The 20,906-nt window shown below is 39.3% G+C and overlaps 1 protein-coding gene across 17 annotated transcripts in view; it reads right to left on the minus strand.

Annotated features, from left to right (window-relative positions):
* The window catches only part of LOC121319540 (ELKS/Rab6-interacting/CAST family member 1-like), a 346,328-nt gene that overhangs the window by 20,859 nt on the left and 304,563 nt on the right, over window positions 1–20,906 (minus strand). The window lies entirely within an intron of this gene.

A 20,906-nucleotide genomic window follows, 5' to 3' on the forward strand; every position in this document is an offset into this window, starting at 1 on the left:
GCAACAGAGAACATATGGTGTGCTTCTTATGAAGCAATGTGCTGTATTTCAAGAAACTTCAAATACAGATGGTAGTTTGCTAATCAAGTTTCACCGTTAAAATAATAATTACTAACATGGTAGAAAAGTAATCTTTCTAGGGAGCCTCTGTAAGAGACAGGAATTTTGCTGAAAAGAAATGTATTTATCTGTAATGGAACTGCCTTGGGTATATCTGCAGAAATGACTTTCTTTGTTTTTCCGGAATGCTATGCAGACATTTTTCTACTTTCTTTCCTACTCTGCATACATTTTTAAACAACTTCAGTCTACAGTATGTTGTTACAAATTTCATTTTTTTCTGTCTCTCAAGTTACTTTTCATTTCTTAAATATTTTTCAGTGTTTTAGGTAATACAAATATATTTTATCAATACCTATCCAAGTCTACAGCATCCAACAAATTAATTTATTGCATGTAAAATCCTAGGCTGTTAGTATCAAAGAAACTAAATACACATTCACTTTGAGCTGTGAGTGAATCTATAGAAATGAGACAGCTAAAGAAGCAATCAGTTAAAGGGGAAATATTACCTTTGAGATTTTAAAATGACTTTTTTTGCGTTCACCCAGGAGAGTCAGTTTACCGGGTCCTAGCTCTGCACACTTTAGTAATTACTATTACATGGATTTTTGTTTTTTTTTCATGGGGGGAATGTTATTCTGTTGATGTTGGCATACAGGGTTTACAAGCCTCTGGGTGTATCTCGGGAAGAGGGAATTCCAGAGTGGGCTTGGGAAGAATTTCTCCTATCAGGAGCCAAAGCCGGTGCTCTGGAATCAATTAGACACAGCGCAGCCCCTCTGCAGACAATGCTAAGGTATCTATAACACAGAGACCTGCACTCATTACTGCAGGGCTCGTGCTCCTCCCTCTCCAAATGGTTTTCATTTAGGTCTTGATTGCAGTTTTTAACAACAATGACAGAGAGCAGGAGAGAAATGCATAGAGAAAGAGACAGAGGGTACCCCTCAGTTGCCCCCACAGGAAATTTGCATCTGTCCAGCACATCTGTATTTCTCTTAAAGCCAAAGAAACCTCTGCGTTATTGATGATTTATAACCCTAGTTAGTACCAAAAGATACAAAATAAAAATGGCAATCTTATGAAATCCATAATCTGTCTTAGCGCTGGTACTGTAATTGGTGAATGAAGCTAAAATTCAGCAATTTGTCTTTCTCAGTTTTTTGAAAAACACCATTTGGTTTGTGTTGCATGGTATCCTGTGCCATAGTTGCAGCTAATCATTTCTATTAAAAAATGATTAGTAAAAATAAAAAATTAAACCATCAATCAATTAAATCATTGCATACAGTGGCTCTCAAAAGAGCCTTTTGGCCTCAACGCTAAGCGCTATGTTTAGCACAAGCCTAACACCGCACATCATCCTGAGAACACCATCCCTACCGTGAAGCATGGTGGTGGCTGCATCATGCTATCGGGATGCTTCTCTGCATCAGGGCCTGGAAAACTTGTGAAAATAGAGGGCAAAATGGATGCAGCAAAGTACAGAGAAATCCTGGAGGAAAACCTGCTGAAGTCTGCAAGAGACCTGGGACTTGGGAGAAGATTCATCTTCCAGCAGGACAATGACCCCCCAAACACACAGCCAAAGCCACACTGGAGTAGCTTAAAAACAAAAAGGTCAATGTCCTGGAGTGGCCCAATCAAAGCCTGGACCTCAATCCAATCAAGAATATGTGGAAAGAGTTGAAAATCATTGTTTACCAAAGGTCCCCATCCAACTTGACGGAGCTTGAGAAATTTTGCAAATAAGAATGTGCAAAAATTGCAGTGTCCAGATGTGCAAAGCTTGTAGAGACTTATCCAAATAGACTCATGGCTGTAATTGCTGCAAAAGGTGCCTCTACCAAATATTGACTCAAGGAGGTGAATACTTATGCAATCAATTATTTTCTGTTTTGTATTTGTAATTAATTTAGAACAATTTGTAGATTTTATTTTTCACTTTGACATTATGGAGATTTTTTTTTTTTTGTTGATCAGTGGCAGAAACTCCTAATTAAATCAATTTTGATTCCATGCTGTAACACAATAAAATGTGGAAAAGTCCAAAGAAGGTGAATACTTTTGAGAGCCACTGCATCTCAAAAGGAAAAAATACAAGCTTTTTATAAATTTATAGCATGGTCCATTTACATCACTTTCCAATTCCAAATTTCCTGAAGCATATAATAGTGTCACAGAATAAATACCTAAAAGATTGTAAAATTTACCATTTTCTTTGTTTTTCTTAATTCTTGTACTTAAACAGGAGAACTGAATTTCAAGTGCCCTGCACCAGAATTTAGGCACAAAAACTGCAACTACAGCTAGGCATTTTATAGGGTCAAGATACAATACCACTACATTAAAATTAATGTTTATAGTTCCTCTTCTGATAGCACAGAGCACACTTGATTACAGAACCAGTCTACATATTAGTTTATGTTTTCAATAGGGGTATAGTTTTCCACACAATTCTATGTGATATATCTCCACTTGTGGAAGGTCAGTCTGACTCAGGGGGTGTGATATGAATACGAATGGGAATTTAATTTGAATGAATGATTGCTTCCATGGAATTTCAAATGAATAAATGCTCAAGTTCGTATGGAAATACAGTTCACGTTTCCACACTGCCAGGTAGAGCAGGCGACCCAAGCCCCTGTTCCCGAGCACAGCGCCGCACACTCCCCTGACTCTCTCATCCTCATCAGACTGGCACACCTGCCATGCCTGTGAGCTGCCGTGGAAACATCTCTACCTCATTAGCCGTAGCAGACGGTGCAAATCTCAGAGTCAACAGCATTCCTGCAGAGTAATTATTTTATACACCGATACCTAATCCTCCCCTGGCTAGGCAGCTATATAAACTCACCCTCCTCAGTTAGAGCTCCTTAACTATTGGGGAGCAGCTCAGCAGAGCAGCCAAACTAAAGAAAAAGGACCCAGACTGGGTTTCCAGAGTGAACAGATGCCCTGCTAAAGAACCCCTTAGTCCAATTTACTACTGAGCCATGTTTGTTGACTAATAGATGTTGTGTACGAAGATAATGAAGGTCAGGGGATTTGGAACATTTTTCCATGACACCTGGGCAACATTCATGTTCTCCTTCAAAAGACTGCATGCAACCTTGGCCTACCACAGGGTGTTCAAATATGGGTCAATAACCGTACTCCTAGGGGAGCTCTTCAGCAGAAAGCAAAGCTATTGCACTTTTAAAATGTCCACCCTCCACTCTATACATCTTTCCTAAAGTGAATTAATTGGTTGTCAAGTGAATCGGGCAGAACACCAAAAGCACTTCACAAACTACATGACTTTAAGAGCACACCTACCCAACTACTGTCCAGGTTCCACCTTGCTTACCATTGGTGATCAAATGTTACTTTGCAACAATCCTGTTTGGTAGTTAACCACAATAGGTTGCTTCTTACCATTGAAATGCATTGCTCTGGCTTTCATTACCATGGGCTGCTGGTATGGTTGTAGAAGGGAAAGGGTCAAAGCTCCTGAAGTCCTTGATTCGTTCTGAACACCAGGCAGACTGCTCTCCCTGGATCTGCTGCCTGTTATTTAGACGGAGGATTTTTTTTTGGCTTTGAAAGGCTGAATGATGGTTCCAAATGTACGGTTTCAATCAACGGAACAAAAACAAAGGCAAGAGGAGGAAGGAGGATTCTTGGCCTGTGGACATATTTTAATTTATAAAATGGGGGCTGCTCTGATCAAAGCCAACAGCTGTGGACATTTTTTGAAATGTGTAACATCCTGGGAAACAGATTTCAGATTTACTTCTCATAAACCATTTACATTGATGCTACTTAATCCATAACCTGGATCTAGTTTAATACAGAAGCCCTAACTATATGCTTGTGTAAACATTTTGTTTCTTGCAACTGGGCAGCTTTATCCAGAATATAAAACTTGTTTCACCACTTCGCCATTGAGAATAACTCTAACCTTCTTTACAGCCTAGATTTAATTCACTAAATCCCCATTACGGTCTCCACACACTATACAAGAGGGATGTGGTTGTCAAAGAAGGTCAGGTTGGAAAAGTCAAGGTTGATACCCTCACTTTGGTTTTTCATTTACCAGCCAGAGCTCATTCACACATGTAAAGCTATTAGGATCTTGGTTTTAAGCCTCAGCTGAAAGACAGGGCCTGCAAACCTCATGGGAAGGTGCTGGCAGACGAAACATGACCATGTTGGACTTATAAGACTAGTGCTCTGTAACAATCTGTCCACCGAGTCATCAGCACTCCCTCCATATCAAACTGTCAATCTTCCTCATGTTGAGCGGCTACCCTCTTATCATCTCTTCTTAACAGGAACTGTCTACGGCGTCTTCTGGCGGAAGCTACCGCTGACCATAAACAACTGGAGCTGCCACTGCTGCAGCCGCTGGGCTCCTAAAACAAGAGATGTGCATGGCTTCATAGGAATAGCTTTCTAATGCCAGGGGCGGCCATTCAACTCAACAGGGTATAACCAGTTAATCAGCAGTGATACCATATCCCTGGGGGGAGGAATTTGTCATCAGGGAAGGACACATCAGCACTGTGAATCCGGCCGTGACAGGTAAGGATATCCACTCAGATTCCAGAGTGTTGGGTAACTATGCTGCTAATATAAGCTGCTGTAATTCTCTCTTGTCAGAAAACTGCTTGAACCCTCGAATTGAGGGCGGGGGGGGGGGGGGGGGAGCTCTCTGGGTTGGGAATGCCAAAGTTGGTGTTTAGAATTTTGTTTTTGTGATGTTGAACATTTGTGAGATTTACAAAACTTCCGTACCCTTCTATTTCAGTAGAAGGCAGGAAAAGGGGAGATATATCTGAGAAACGGCAGCAAAACATTTTGGGTCAAATCTGACGAATGCGGAATCTCATTTCTGACATCTAGTAGTTTATTTTTAAAGAAATATAAGATGTAATTGCAGCTGTGAGAGAAGCCAATATCAAGGATAGGACTATTAGGGGAAGGATATTAGGATGTTCTCTGTCTGGGTGGCCACACCAAAATGATCTGAATTTGTTCCTCTCGTCTGAAAGAACAAGCAATAATAACTAACAGTTGTGCCTATTTAGAATATTCAGAGAGTATAAATTAGTATAGTAATGACTAAAGCATAAAACACTATGCATAACGTTCCAAAACACACATGGGACAGTACACGCTTATACACCTCATTATTGCACAATGTGTTAGTGTGCAACGGAGATCCAACATCTAGTTTGCTACAAACTTGGATTGAACCTGGAAGCAGAAAACAAAACATCCTCATCCAGCGTGCATGTCTGGGTGGAGCACAGGCAGGGGCAGGAGCAGGGGCAGTGGTGTGGAATGGAGGGTTCAAACTGAAGGCCCTGAATCGAGAACAAATTCTGTTTCCTAGAATGAAGGAGGAATTGTGGGTGCGCTGTGCTCAGCGCGGATCACGTTTCAGTCCTGAGTAGCCGTCAGTACACTGTCACTGTAACCCGAGCAGAGTGCCCAGAAGCAAACAGAACGGAGCTGCAGGGGTCAGGTGGACAGCTATTACCGTCCTGCTTACACACATATACACAAGCGCACATTTCATAAGGCTAACGACTTTTTATTTCACCCAACCTTTTTAGTATCTTCTGCCTTGTAAGTCAGGTTTGAAATAAAATGACTAAGGTTGGGACATTTATTGTCCATTTTATCCCACTCAGACCCCTTACTTAAGAACGATGGTATCCCTGAATAGCTAATAGTCTTCTCTTTAAATTTATGCACAATATTGTAATGATCAAGCCATCTCACAGCAGTGCCTAAAATGTTTCAGTTTTAGGAACGTAAACCGACTCGGAGTGCAGCTTTCATTGCCCAGTTCCCCCCTGTCCCCCCGCCCCCCTCACCCACTCCACAAATACTGATTAAACTAATACAAAACTATATCAGCAAAAACTTATTACAGATATATAACAATATATTTCAATAATACTCTATTGTATGGACTGTATGGCCCAGCGCATCTCAATATGTTATAAGTTACAATCCTTCAGAGTTCACTGAGAGACAAAAAAACGCAAGCAAAACAGTATAGCAAAATATTTCAAGCCAGATAGAAACAATGCAGAACTACATATGCCAACTCAAGCCACACTTAATAGTTGATATTCAATAATATTGTGATGATATTTATGAATAACTGTTTTTAGTTAATTCACGTTTTAGCAAAAGTAGTTATAATTTAAGTCTTTCTAACAGGTAGTACTGTACATTATGGGCTCTATTCAGATCAAAATGAGTGCAATTGCAAACACAGTGGTTAAAGTGGTTTGTCCGAAGGAAGTGGTTTCTCCAAAGGTGCAAGCGCATTTAATGGCGCACTGACAGCGCCCAGCCAATCAATGTTGAGTAGGTTGGGGAATCTGCTATCCAATCAGGGCCAGGCAACAATCCCTTTATGAAACAGAATGCACTTGTGTCACTGCAAGGCTCCGATTTTGAATGCAGAAGTGGCGATCATGTCGAGCTGCAGTACCACAGAGCAAGAAAAAACAGAGCAAGTCAGAACAGCAAGGGGTAGGTCACTAGCTGAGAGAATAGGTAAACCACGCTTCACGACACAGGAGATTGCTAAATTAATAGAAGAGGTAGAGGCACGTAGAGCAATACATTTATTATTTATAATAATAATACAAAATACATTATTTCATGGCAATGACATAACGTGTAAAATACTTACCCTCCCTGACCTGTCTATGAGTAGCAGCAGCTGACTGATTCATTTTCTAGCGGGACATGAAGTGCTGCATCACATTCCCTCTGAGCTTGTAATGTACTAGAGTTTCAATAGAACCAGGGCTTAAATTCTCATGGAATATTTTCCCAAAGCCCAACCAACCCCCGACCCACCCCGGTTTGTGAAATGTTTGTAAAATATGTAAAGAATAAAACTCCAGCTAACTCATTATTTTTTTTATTTGGATTTTAGTACATGTTCGTGTATTTGTGTATGTGTCAGTATTTAAGATACCGTTAGGTCCTAACATTTATTAGCAAAAAATACATAAAATAAAAAGTTTTAGTAATGAAAATTAATCTAGTTATCTGCAGTATGTGTTAATCCCAATTGTGCTGTTTGTTTAGTAATTTGTTCACAGTGACTGTTCATAAAGTCAAAGCCTCCTTCTCCTGGCTTTAGAAGAGATGCCTGTGTTGTTACTGTGATATGCTTAAATAAAGTTGCTGAAACTAAATCAGTCTGCGTGAAAGCTAACATTCAAGGTCCTTTATCAAAGATTTAAGCCCTCGTATTGACCAGTCAAGTTAAAGGAAATCTCTTATCAGAGATTTAAGCCATCGTATTGACCAATCAGGTTATAGGAAATCTCTGATCCATTTTCTAATTCGTTATAATGTTTCAAACCAGTTAAGCTCGTACATTATCAGGAAAATAAACCGTTATCTTGTTTAAGGTCTACTGATAGTAGTGGCTTAACAATGCAAATACACTGTGTCAAGTTTACACCGCAGTTAACTCGTTTACAGTTGCACATGATACACACACAAGGACACACACAGCACTAGCTACAACCAGGGAAAGGAAGGACAGACGCACACATAGAGATACAGAAGAGACGCTCCTATTATGCTGCTCTCCATGTACTGTACGCAAATATTTTCACTTATAATAATTGCCATGAAAATAAATTGCTACAGTCTTCGTGAAAATAAATGTAGTACTCCATTGTATCTGCAAAAGAGGATTTAAAAAAAATGTATTTGTTTATTATTAATTTACAAACAATATTGTTATTTTCTTACGTTTCGTCTTTTTTTGTTCTTTTTTCTTTTCTTTTACTTTTCTTTCTTTGATTTCCTCTTTCTGTGTCAGTCCAAATGCAAGCAGTTGCTACTTAGGACTACTTTGTTTTATAGTGTGTTCAATTGTTAAAGTTTCTGATTCCAGCACAAAATAAACCTGGTTCCAGCGGGTCACAGTACACAATTGTCTATTTGGGACCCCACTGCGCAAACAGTCATCAGAATTGATGGGTTAGGCGCTCTATAACTGCGCAAGACATGTCTTCAGAATACTATTTCAGCACAAGGTTTTTATTTGTTTACATTTTTGCTACATTTATGCGCCACAGAATCAGGGGCAACTGCTGTTTGCGCGTGCGCTCGCATTTGACCGGTGATCACATTATAGCCCCATGTATCTTGTGGCACTAATGCTTTTAGCAAACAGAGCAGAGCTTATAAAAAATAGGTATTTTGTTAAGTAGGATTAACCAATAAATCTAGACCCTTAATAATATCAGAATGTACAGTTTGTATTATTAATACATCTGGTTTTGGTCCCATGCTGGCAGTAGTCAGAGACAACTGGACAGGGCTGGAAACCACTTGTCAAAAAAGACAGCAGCCGAATTAGAAAACGGCCAATGAAGGACACGGGTAATAAGAACAACAGGCTGGATTCCCTCATGTTAATTTTGTAGCAATTATTAACAACAACATTAGAACAGTAACAATACTAAATTGAAAAAAGGTGGAGCTCTTGACCTCAAGATTTGGTAACTCCCTCTCGTGGCTTTGCTCCACTGGGAGTCATGGCCCGGAGTCTATTGCTGAAAAGGCCCGGGATTGTTCTCTTAGTCTGACAGGGTGCCCTTCGGAGGTTAAGTGCTGTCAGTCTACCTAATAGCAGCTCTGTCTGTGGCTGCAGTGAAATAAATTGCACAGCGTTCCCCTGGGACCCTACAGCTCAGCTATACCAGATGCTCGCAGTCTGAGACCCCCCCCTCCAAATGGAGGCTACAGTATTTTACTTTATGTGTACAAGCCAGCCTCTGGGAAACCTACAAAAAGATCCTTCTCAAGGGTTTAGTATTTCTTGCCCATTCTACTCCTGTATTATGTCTTTTCTCAAATCCGGGGGTCCCCACCGCTACCTACTGGTGCCCCCTTCTGGTGCTGGCGAGACAGCAACAATGACATGGCTACTCAAAGCTTGCTGTTGGTCCTGCAAAAATAATGCGCTGGCATAAACCGCAGAGACTTATCCAAACAGCACTGAATTATCTTTGTACACCTCGCTGGGCTACCTCCTATTTAACAGTGCTCACTCTTTCAGTCTGTACGCACAGGACGTGTCAGAAACAGTGTATAAAGATATTAAAGCGATCTTGCTATAACAATGTATGTGAAGAAACTGTTTAAAAAGCTGTTTGTAATTCAATTGAAAACTTTTTTCTAACTGAGAAAATATCTACAGCTTGCCTTTTAGATTTACATAAATCTAATACAGGCTAATGTTCAATTAAGATTTAAAAAACAAAACAAAAAACCCCCCAAAAAGCAACATGCTCAATTTTTTTTAAACTTAATGTTTTCTGTTTTCCTGTTTTCCTGTTGGCATTCATGTTATCAGTAGGGTAAGGTATGGTGTATTTAAAGTTTCATCACATTATTGGACCGTAAGGCAACCCTCTGGTTTAAAAGTGCCGTTGCTTGAAGGGTTTTTGCTTTCTCAATGTGGGACTAAAGGTAATACAGTGATGATAATTGGATTGTTATTCTCCCCTTGCACACCTGTGCGAGCTTCCCTACTGACAATCGTGTTGTGATGGGCTGCTTGAATTCACTGCTGCTGCTAATGTGATGCAAGGAGTACATTTATTACAGAGAAGCTTACACTGGTGTTGACAGCGAGACTGATAATCAAATTAGCATCACTCTTAACTTTAGTCTTACACCGATGATGGAAAAAGCCCTTGTGGGGAACTAACCAGAAGCTTCTTATAATGGTCTTTATTAAAGAAAATATCATAATGAACCAAAAGGAAAAAAGTGTCAAGGTTGTAATGAAATGTGAAAACTTAAGAAATGGAACGAAACAGGAATGATATGTGAATGTGTCATGTTGCACACCCTATTTATTCTGCCTCAGTGCATGTTATTTGGAAGTCGAGTCCACGAAAAGGACAAGGCAGACATCCCAAGCTGCCAGCATGCTGTGCATGCCCTCTGTCAGTTGAGCCCCATCTGTTGGTTCCGCTCCGAATTCTTCCCGTCACTGCTGCATGTAACTTTCATTTGGGGAACACACTGCAGCCAAGAACTTCACTCCGTTATCTCTCCTGCTACAGACATGGGCCTGCATTCACTTAGCTTCACACAGTCACTGAACTTCTGGGTTTGGGATTACTTCAGTTAGGCAGAATTTAAAGTAAATATTATGTAGTTATAGTCCAGTTTAACTTCATATGTAATTACTTATGTCAGTGCACGCTCTGTTTTTATACACTTTCTTGTCTGGATGTTTGGCCGTTTTTATCAAAGCTGTGACTGTTGCTTGTGAATGACTTGTTGAACTTCATAACGGTGCCCGAAATAGTTACTGATCATCTACTGATTTCCTGCGTAGGGCACACTCACTTCAAGTCTGGTTATATGTTGGAAATTCTTTAGACGAACAACACCTTGGTCTTGGTTACTCTTATGAGCCCAGACGAAAGTCTTAGAACCTAGAATAAAAATCTACACCTTTACTGCTGCAGAACCTCAGTATATAAATAAATCCAACTGATACTTTTATATGTATTTTTTTGAATTACAAAAGGCACAATGCATAACATACATCTCCCGCTGCAAATCAAAAGTAACTTACATCCACACAGAGACAGGCACCCCATCGCACAGCTCCCCCTAACTGTATGGCTCACCTGCGCGCCACATGGTTCTGCCTTTACCAGGTAAGGGCTCTAGAACCCAAGTGTGGCATACTTACGTACAGGCCTTGCCAATATATCCCCAGCAGGGTAAACAAAATAAAAAACATAAAAGAAACTTCTTAGGCCAGAAGACAAATGTTTCTGCTATCTGCCTTCCTTTGGAGTAGTTATAAATAAATGAAATGAGTGGAGATGCCAAATGCTAGCTAGATCAGGATCCCTGAATAACCACCAATAGTGGGCAAGACTCACAATGCAGTCTATCAATCCACAGGTCTGCATTCATCCAAGAGAAAAACACTACAGTATGATACAGCTCAACAGTTTTTCTCCCACCTCTCATCTAATAAGTACATCATTAGGGGAAAAAATATCATTGGAAGAAAAATGTAAGAAAGCGATAAGTGCAAGATTAATATGACCCTCTGATCCTCACGGCTTTTCAGCAAATAAATTCAAATAAATAAACAGAAACTCCCCTCTCTCCAGCCAGGGAACCCATTACAGGATGTGAAGTTGAATTCAAAGCTAGCACCCAGTACCTGGTAGAACGACCATACAGCTCAGGGCTGCTTTTAGCACCTTTGATTAACTGAATAAATGATTACTTTAAATTCCTGGATAAAATTACTTTAATGGTTTGCCAAAGTTATTTCTTAAGATGTATATACAAAAACAAACAACAAAAAACACGATCAATAGACTGTTACAAGCGCCTCCTTAGACCGTGACTGAAGAGATTAGTATTATTGTTGTCGTTATTATCGTCTGAAATGTCTTCCTTTCAGATAGTTTTGTATCCGATGGAAATTTCTAGATAACACATAATTAATTAAATGCACTGTTGTATTTAGTATAGCGTGCTGCGTAAGATACAAGCTGATTTCCACCCACTCAAGGGGGAACAGTAGGCCCAGTTGTAGCAAAGGTATGATAAGCATGCATTGTACAGCACCCTATACATTATTCTCTATATATCAGACAGTTGGTACTAGGCTCATATCAGATGGAAATGACGTAGTTGATATTAGCTATTCTTATTTTACTATAGACAGTATTGTAAAAAAACATATGCTATGGGGTGTTACTAGTAAAGTTAATTTCCACCCTCAATCAATGGTATAAGACCCTAACCCTGTGTTAAAACAAAGAAAAAACACCAAACTGTATATGTAAAACTGTAACTCCATCTCTATTGGAAACAAACGCAAATGCGTTTAGGTATGAGACTCATTTGGTGGCCGGTCTAAATGCTGATTCTGCTTAAATAATTAAAATATAGCCCTTTGCGTACCAAGATTAGTTATGTTAATCCGTGGTGTATTTTTGTAAAACTACATAAACTACATAAATAAGATATTATTTAAATTCTGTATCTACTGCTGTTTAGATGAACTAAGTAAGGTTCCTAGAATCCAGAATAGCTATGGGATATGATAACTCACTGATATTGACACCAGTGCATCAAATCATTGGCCCACCTCTCTATCATCCTGTTTTGAAACATTTTACTCTATTAGTTGACAAAGGGGTTGGGGCAGCAGAAATCAAGTATCTTTTACCTTTTTCTTAGGATATGACTTGACAATGAAGGTTTTCAGAGCAGAACAGGTTGAGCACAGTTTGAAATTAACCAGAAAGAAAGGGTATATGGGTTTTGGGTATGCAATGACAGGCATCCTAAGAGAACCTAATATGACGGACGCTCCACAGACATAAATCGGCAGTTAAGACACAAGACCCTGCCTCATTAAAAGACTAGGATAGCTTTGTTTGCATTGAGCAGATGCCATAAGTGAGTGAGTGCCAAAGCTAACCCCCCCCAGCTTCCGATTTCCACCCTAGCAGTTAAAGATTCTATTTAAGTTTAGAGCTCAAAGCCAGAGTTGGCAAACCTAATACCTCCTATCCATCCAGATCCATCCACTTTCCTCTAGTATCTCAGTATCTCAGTACTAATCAGACCTGCCACTTAGAGTACTAAAGGGATGAATAAACACTAAAAAAAGTCTTTCATTCAATAAAACATACATAAAACATACACGCCTCTGCCTAACTCCCCTCCCCTCCAGTTGTCTGAAATATGAACATCCTTCAAGACCACTCTTTGGAGTCTACACCATACTGTGCTGGGGTTGTAATACCCCTTCTCCACTGGCACATCCAACCCGTGAGGGCTCGGTACAGTACGGGTGGTTCTTCACTGGCAATGTGTCGAGCCGAGTGAGAACCAAACCATGAAACTCTAGCCTCACAAGACATCTGATTCCGGCTGCAAGCCAAGCCGAGCCAGTGGCGGGATTAAGGATTTTCCTCATTACGTTGCATCAGTCAGTAAACTCCAGAAAAAAAAACAACAAATATTGCAGGCAGCAAGTGTGATGAGAGAAAAGTACAGCCTCAGGGTGGTGAGGAAGTGCAGGCTCTTGTTTCTCTCTGGGCAGACAGAAGTGTTCAGGAAGATCCGGAGTCAGAAATAAGAAAGTTTATGCCGGAATTTCTGTTGATTTGAAGCAAATGGACATATACTGCGGGTACGGTACACTTAACTCACTCAAAAACACAAAATTCTACGAAATTTCTCATCCTTGACCTTTATTATATTAACATAAAGTCAAACAAAACGCTATCCGGCTGTACCGTACAATACAACTACGACTCGTTGAGTTTGCGCAGTTTCTTTTTTTTTTAAGCACCAAAAAAAAAAAAAAAAAAAAAAAAAAAAACAATTAGAAAAAACAGCACCTATCCTTAAACGGGATCTCTTTGGCAAATCATATTTTTCAAACATTCTTTTTTCCCCCTCTGTTTGGCAAGTTCCTTTTTATCTTCATATTATATATATATATATATATAATATATATATATATATTTATATAAAAATATTTATAAAAATACATCAGTGATAGTCGACATGGCAACCGAGACAAGCTGTAAACACTTGTGTCTATTAAACTTTTTGACTCACCATTGTATTGCGCAAGAGAGCACGCTCGTTGCAGTCGTGTCGATGAGAGCAGTAGGCATTTTTTATATGGTTGCTCTGCAGACGAAAAAACCTTTTGTTATCCAAGCAAAGTTTCATCCAATTTGGACAACAATTCCCAATTAGCCTTGATTAGCCAAACCAATCAGTACAAAAGTAGGTTGGACATACACTCAATGACCCTCGAGAACATCTGTGAAGCAATGTCCGTCTCATGTTTTTTCTGTGAAGCAATGCCCTCTCATGTTTCTTCATATAGGGAGGGTAAATGTTTTTGGAGTACTGTAGTTAGTCCACTAATTAGGATGTCTGAAAAAGCGGTGATTGAAATAATAACATAAGCAAGTCCATAAACAGCATTCTGTTTATTTAACAAATTACATTTAAACCTTAATAGCTGATTACGAGGGAATAGCTTTCCTTATATCAAACTTAGGCTGCCTAGCAATGCAGCAGAATTTCGAAGAGTGCAAAATCAGCCAGTCATTCTGTCATTGGATTTTAATGAATGTAAGAGAGATTCCAAAATGGGATCAGATTAAAAATAATTATACACATTTTATTATATGTATATCTATACATATTCACCTTTTGTTGCCTTATAGCCTGAAATTAAAATGCATTAACCTTTTTTTTCATTTACCTACATCATTATCTTTATCTTCATTTATCTGCCACATAACTTCCAAGTGAAAACAATATTACAACAATATTCTAGAAATTTGTAGAAAATTAAAAATACCCCCCCCCCCCCTTGTAATAGCAATCCTAAATTAGCTCAGGTGTAACCAATCGCCTTCAAAATCACACACCAAGTTAAGTGGACTCCACCTGTGTTAAATTGTAGTGATTCACATGATTTCGGGATAAATTCAGCAGTTCCTGTAGGTTCCCTCTGCTGGGTAGTGCATTTCAAAGCAAAGACTGAACCATGAGCACCAAGGCGCTTTCAAAAGAACTCCGGGACAAACTTGTTGAAAGGCACAGATCAGGGGATGGGTATAAAAACATATCAAAGGCCTTCAACATCCCTTGGAGCATGGTCAAGACGACTATTAAGAAGTGGAAGGTGTATTGACCTATCCCAACAGACTCACAGCTGTAATTGCTGCCAAAGGTGCTTCCACCAAGTATTAACTCAGGGGGGTGGAGACTTATCCAATTATGATCTTTCAGTTTTGTATTTTTAATATATAATTTTTTTCTCAATAAAAAACTTTTTCCCCTTAAGAGTGTGGAATATAGTGTGTAGATAAGTGGAAAAAAATCCTCATTTAAATGCATGAAACTCTGAGGCACTGACACAAGAAAATGTGAAAAAAAGTTGGTGTAGACTTTCTATATGCACTGTGTGTGTGTGTGTGTGTGTGTGTGTGTGTGTGTATATATATATATTCACTCTGTTGCATTTAACACTGAAACATGTGTCGTTTAAACAGTGCTCCTTGTTTATTTCACTTTTCAGTAATTCACAAATTCAGTAAACTGCACATGTAATAATTCAGTGCTGACAGTATTTAATGTGCAAGTCACACAGTCAAATAGAGGATGCTCTATACAGCTATGGCCAAAAGTTTGCATCAGCTAGAATTTTAGGATTGAGACAATTTAAAAAAAACAAACAAAAAAAAAAAACAATTGTGACACACTTACATACAGGCACCTCCTATATTTTCTCATTATAGGGGAATAAAAAATGAGTTCTGTTGTTTCTGTGTAAAATTCCCTTCATCCAAACGACTGCAAAAAAACCAAAACAATTTCCATATCTCCGGAGCTGTTCCAATAGAAGGGGGTTTACGCTATTAAACTAGCCTGGGCAGTGATCATTGAGAGGACACTTCTTATCTTCAATACCTTGAGAGACATCACTGACTGAAGCCACAGGACAGCCTCAAACCTATAAATTACACTCCTAGCACATTACATGAGCACTGACAGAGGAGCAGGCCAGCCAGGGGCTGAGGCACAGAGACATGTAATCAGGAGCAGCATTCCAACACAAAAACGCCTTACAGGCAACACGTGATTAGCAACAATTACGCTTATTAGACGAGACCTTTGTAGGTATTTTTTTTCCTGACAGGTAAATGTTTTATGTGGGAGTTGAGATGAAAGTAGAAATCAAGAGTAGAGATAATCGTTAGCAGATAACTCCAGGAAAAAGATGCCAAACTGCTGATAGGACTTGTGGATAGTCATCTGGGGAGTTCCAGGAAGTTTTCTGTCAGAACTTGATCAAGCAGTGGTGTGATAGGGGATCTACAGAGAAGCTGAACCACTTGATATGGGAATTAAAAGGTAATGGAGTATCTAAGGCCTAGGGACACAATAATGAGAAGCGCAATTCCTAACCAGTCTGTTGAAACATCTTGTGTGTCCCGTGAAAGTACAGCATTCGGTTTCATTGCCCAGCGTTGAATAATTGTCTGCCCACAGCACATTTCAAAGTGTCCAGCTGGGCTCAAAATATGCTGGCTGAAATACATAAGTCTATGACATTTAATGATTGCTATCATCCACTAATTATTAAGCACTCAATGGCGCTGAATTTAGAAATACTAAAATAAACTACAATTCAGTGACAAACTTTGACTTGAAGTGTTGAAAAGAACCCTAGTCTAAACATTTGCCATTGAATCTTAGTTTCTTTTAGTATTTTTAATGATTGCTGCATTCAAAGGTAATACAAACAACTCACAGTCATGTCGGAGGCATTTAAAGACCAACTTGTTCCAGGTATGAGATCAGTTTTCGTAACTAATGTATTCTTCTTGTTGATTGGAATGGGTTGTGTATCATTTTTCTGTTTAGCCATCACATCCTGAGGACTTGTTTAGATTCACTTTGTGCATCATTTGCTGTTTCAGTCATCACATCCTGGTGAATTTTTAATACTCAACTAATTTAAAAGCATCCCTGTGGTTTCAATACAAACCTCAAACATCTCTAAATACAGCTGGTAGCCCAGAACCATTAACCGCTCTCCTTGCAACACTCTGCCCCCAGTGTATGTAACGTAATTCTTACTGTACATCCACTTGGTGCAAACAGAGTAATGGTTACACTCTGATGTACCAGCTGAACTTAGAAGACAAGTTTGAGTTCTATAGAGGTCACAAAGGTACTTGAAACAGTATTTATACAGTATGCTTATTGAAATTGTAAAGAAAGTCAAAATAGCTTTCTAAATTAGGGTACATAAATAGGACTAAGAAGAGCTACACCATGACACAAGCTAAAAAATGCATTTTTTACCTAACAAGCAACTGTGACAACTTTAATGTTCATTGAGAAGAACAAGGTTTTAATCTGTGGAGTGTTCAGGGATGGAAAAAAAATCCACGCTCCTGCTTGAAAGACAGGTGCATTGACACGGACACACAACGGCTCTGACGTTTCAAATTAAAATAGTAAACTAACAGCTCACTGTTTTAACTGTAACCAACACAAATCTTCTCTTTCTTTGTATTTGAATTAGCAAGATAAACAGAGCTGATGATTTGTTTTCAAGGGCCCATGGTTTGATTTTCTTTCTCGCAAAGTGTGCTGAGCATTCCTGGCACCTCTCAAAACCATGACATGAAGCCCTACCTGCCAGGAACCTGCTAACACACAGCTGCATGCTGTTTGGATTTTGTCATTTTGATTTAAACATGCAAAACACGGCTCATTTGGCTGCAGTAATCTTGCCTCTTTCAGGTCCTGCTTACAGTATTTTGGCACCCCATTACCCCTTCACCCAGGGCTGTCCTTTATTGGCAATTTATTATTGTGAAACTACTACTGTCCTTCTAAAGCCAGCTGGCACATCAAAGGACCGCAGCGCCAACTTCTACTAAAACAACAATGTTTCCTGCTTTCTGCTGTACATCTCCCTTGACAGGGCAGACAATTACCAACCGATAGGGGTACAGCGGAGGCGGTCATACGCATGTACGTTATTGGGAGTATCAGATTATGGAAATACATGAAGGTTTCTCTGTTTGTCACACTTACATGTATCTTGACAACTACTTATCTAACTCATTTTTTAGCATATGATGGTACAGCCACTATATGTAATTCTATACTACTCTGCAAGTAAAGTTGATATACTTCATAGTCATCAACTTTTTTGTCATACTGACAGCCTTAATTTTGAATTTCCAGTCGTAATGGGATTAAGTTTCTGATATACTTGTTGTTTATTATTAGTAATTACGTAGTACACCAGTGGCAGTCATTCATTAATGTCAAAGTAGTTCAGTAGGTGATCGTCAGAGAATACTACTGGGTACTATGCAGCTCCTAATTCTACTACTATATCTACTACTGAGTGGCTGTAGTACTTGGTAGTCCCAACATCTAGTAACAAAGCTGTCATTTAGTCAGGGAGAATTCCTAAATCATCACAGCTTTGAAGGATAGAGAGAGACCACCAAAATATATACACACTGTCCTGTCAGGGCTTGAAAGTTGAACTAGCCAGGACCCAGTTCTTGGTTTCAAAAATTCACTGGTTTGGGTTTATAATTAAAATGTCCAGGTACCAGGAGTTTGAACAATCAGGCCCCTGGTAAATCTACTCTGAACTGATCGCACTTCTCATCACAGTATGAATACGTCACACCTGAGTATGTATGTTTAGTAATAGGAGATGCCCATGCAGCTATGAGGGAGGAACAATGTATTTATCACCAATCTCCTGACTCAAGATCATTTAAAATAATAGTTGACTGAAAGACCGGGTACAGCTAGTGTTAGTTTCAAGCTATGCTTTCTGAAATATGTATAGAACTTCAGATCATCACAGGTGTCCAGAACCTCAGATCATCAGAAGTGTATAGAACCTCAGATCATCACAAGTGTATAGAACCTCAGATCATCAGAAGTGTATAGAACCTCAGATCATCACAAGTGTCCAGATCCTCAGATCATCACAAGTGTCCAGAACCTCAGATCATCACAAGTGTATAGAACCTCAGATCATCACAAGTGTATAGAACCTCAGATCATCACAAGTGTATAGAACCTCAGATCATCACAAGTGTATAGAACCTCAGATCATCACAAGTGTATAGATGCCATTACTCAAGAAAGCCTACCTTGAATCCTGTTTGAAGTATGCAAAAAAACACACAGGAGATTCTGTAGCCATGTGGCAAAAAGTTTTGTGGTCTGACAAAACTAAAATGGAACTTTTTGGCCTAAATGCAAAACATTATGTTTGGTGCAAACCCAACACAGCGCATCACCCAAAGAACAGCATCCCTACTGTGAAGCATGGTGGGGGCAGCATCATGTTATGGGGATGTTTCTCAATGGCAGGGACTGGGGCACAGGATAGAAGGGAAAATTAATGGAGCAAAGTACAGAGAAGTCCTTGAGGAAAACCTGCTGCCCTCTGGAAGAAAGCTGAAACTGGGACGGAAGTTCACCTTTAGCATGCTCTCGGTGACTGTCAAGGATAAATGTACTGTAGTAGGTTAGCCACACACGCTGCTGCATTCAGGTAGGCTACCGTATTACAGAAAATAAGCAACCGTGATACCTCTAAAATGTCATAAAACATGTAATAAAATATTGCACTGTTTGAAAATCGTAGTATTATTAATAAAGGTCGCCCTCATATAAAGGCCGCCCTCTTAAGCGCAGCAGTCATTTTTATCAATTTAAAATAAACGCTGCGATGCCAAATTGAAGTAATACGGTATATATTTTTTCTCAATAAAAACTTTTTTTCCCCTTAACAGTGTGGAGTATGGTGTGTAAGTGGAAAAAAATCCTCATTTAAATGCATGAAACTCTGAGGCACTGACACAACAAAATGTGAAAAAAGTTCAAAAGGGTGTAGACTTTCTATGGGGACTGTATGTGTGTGCGTGTGTGTGTGTGTGTCTATATATAAGGCACTCTGTGACGAGAACAAGCAACCAAAATGAATTGAAGAACTCATTATAACCCCTTCAGTCACTGTGTGTAGAACTGTACCATGTTAGCTTTCCCATCTGTGTACCTATTTTATAATCAATAAATATTTTTTTCAAGGTTTTGGCAGGGCTACTTCTCGAACGCCATAGCGTTAACACAGTTGGTTTAAAAATAGCCAAAAATTTCAAAAAATCATGACCGAAGGGGACATAGTTGTTTCAATTAAATTACCCGACATGATATGTAGGAATGTGTCTGTTTTATGAGTCTTTGATGCATTATTTTGCACTGGTTTGTGTTTTAAATGTGTATTTCTCTGCTGCCCTCTGCTACTCACTTCACATGAAATCCCAATAGAGTTATAAAGTTTTAAATAAATAAACTACCTCATTTAAACAGATTAGACTTGTAAGAGTAAACAAGGCTGTATAATTATCCATTGGGAATTCCTTTCTTGTAGCCCTAAAGTGAGGTATCTTGCTGCTCAACAGATAAAGTAATTTACTCCAATACAGATAATAACCATCTGCTCACTCAATTACCCAAGTGCAGACGACTGTGGAATCGAGTATACTTAGCTGTTCTGAGACCTAGAATAGTGCAACTGGGTGTTAAGAGTACCGACCTCACAAACCAGCCACACTAAAAGCACCTATTCCAGCCTCATCCAAATCTTTATGAAAGCTTCCCAGGCACACAAGTCAGAGGCCACTAAGACCCCCATACAGACAGTTTTGTGAAATACTGGGTTGTCTGCAGGATGACCCCCTAAAGTGCAACACACGTGCTGATTCTCCCCTTCTATTTTTAAGAGAGATGGCCCCACAGGCTGCCCAGTGAGAGTTACAGTGTTATCACTCCAGACACCCTCCCTCAAAGGTCAAGAATCCTGCTTCTATAAAAAGGCTCATCCCCAGAGACAGCCCTGGAAGAGCTTGTGTGAGGTCATAAAGCCCTCCGGGCGTGACCTCCCCTCTGCTTGACCTCTGAGTGGAGCAGAGGTAGATTTAAAGTCTGGCTTTACTTAATGAATGGGTGGGTGGGTCGGTCGTTAGCACTTACAGAAAGACAGAATGATAGGAATAGCTAATAATAATAAACTTTTTTTTTTTTTTTTTTTTTTTTTTAATTAAAGCAGACAAACATTTCTGCTACAGTCCCTATATCACTGTTTCAGATTTCCGAAGTCACTAGCTGAAATGTTATTGAGAGTTAATTTCTTACAATTTTTTACTTTGTGCATGAAA

Source organism: Polyodon spathula, chromosome 8 (assembly GCF_017654505.1).
Source record: "Polyodon spathula isolate WHYD16114869_AA chromosome 8, ASM1765450v1, whole genome shotgun sequence".
NCBI classification, from domain to species: Eukaryota; Metazoa; Chordata; class Actinopteri; order Acipenseriformes; family Polyodontidae; genus Polyodon; species Polyodon spathula.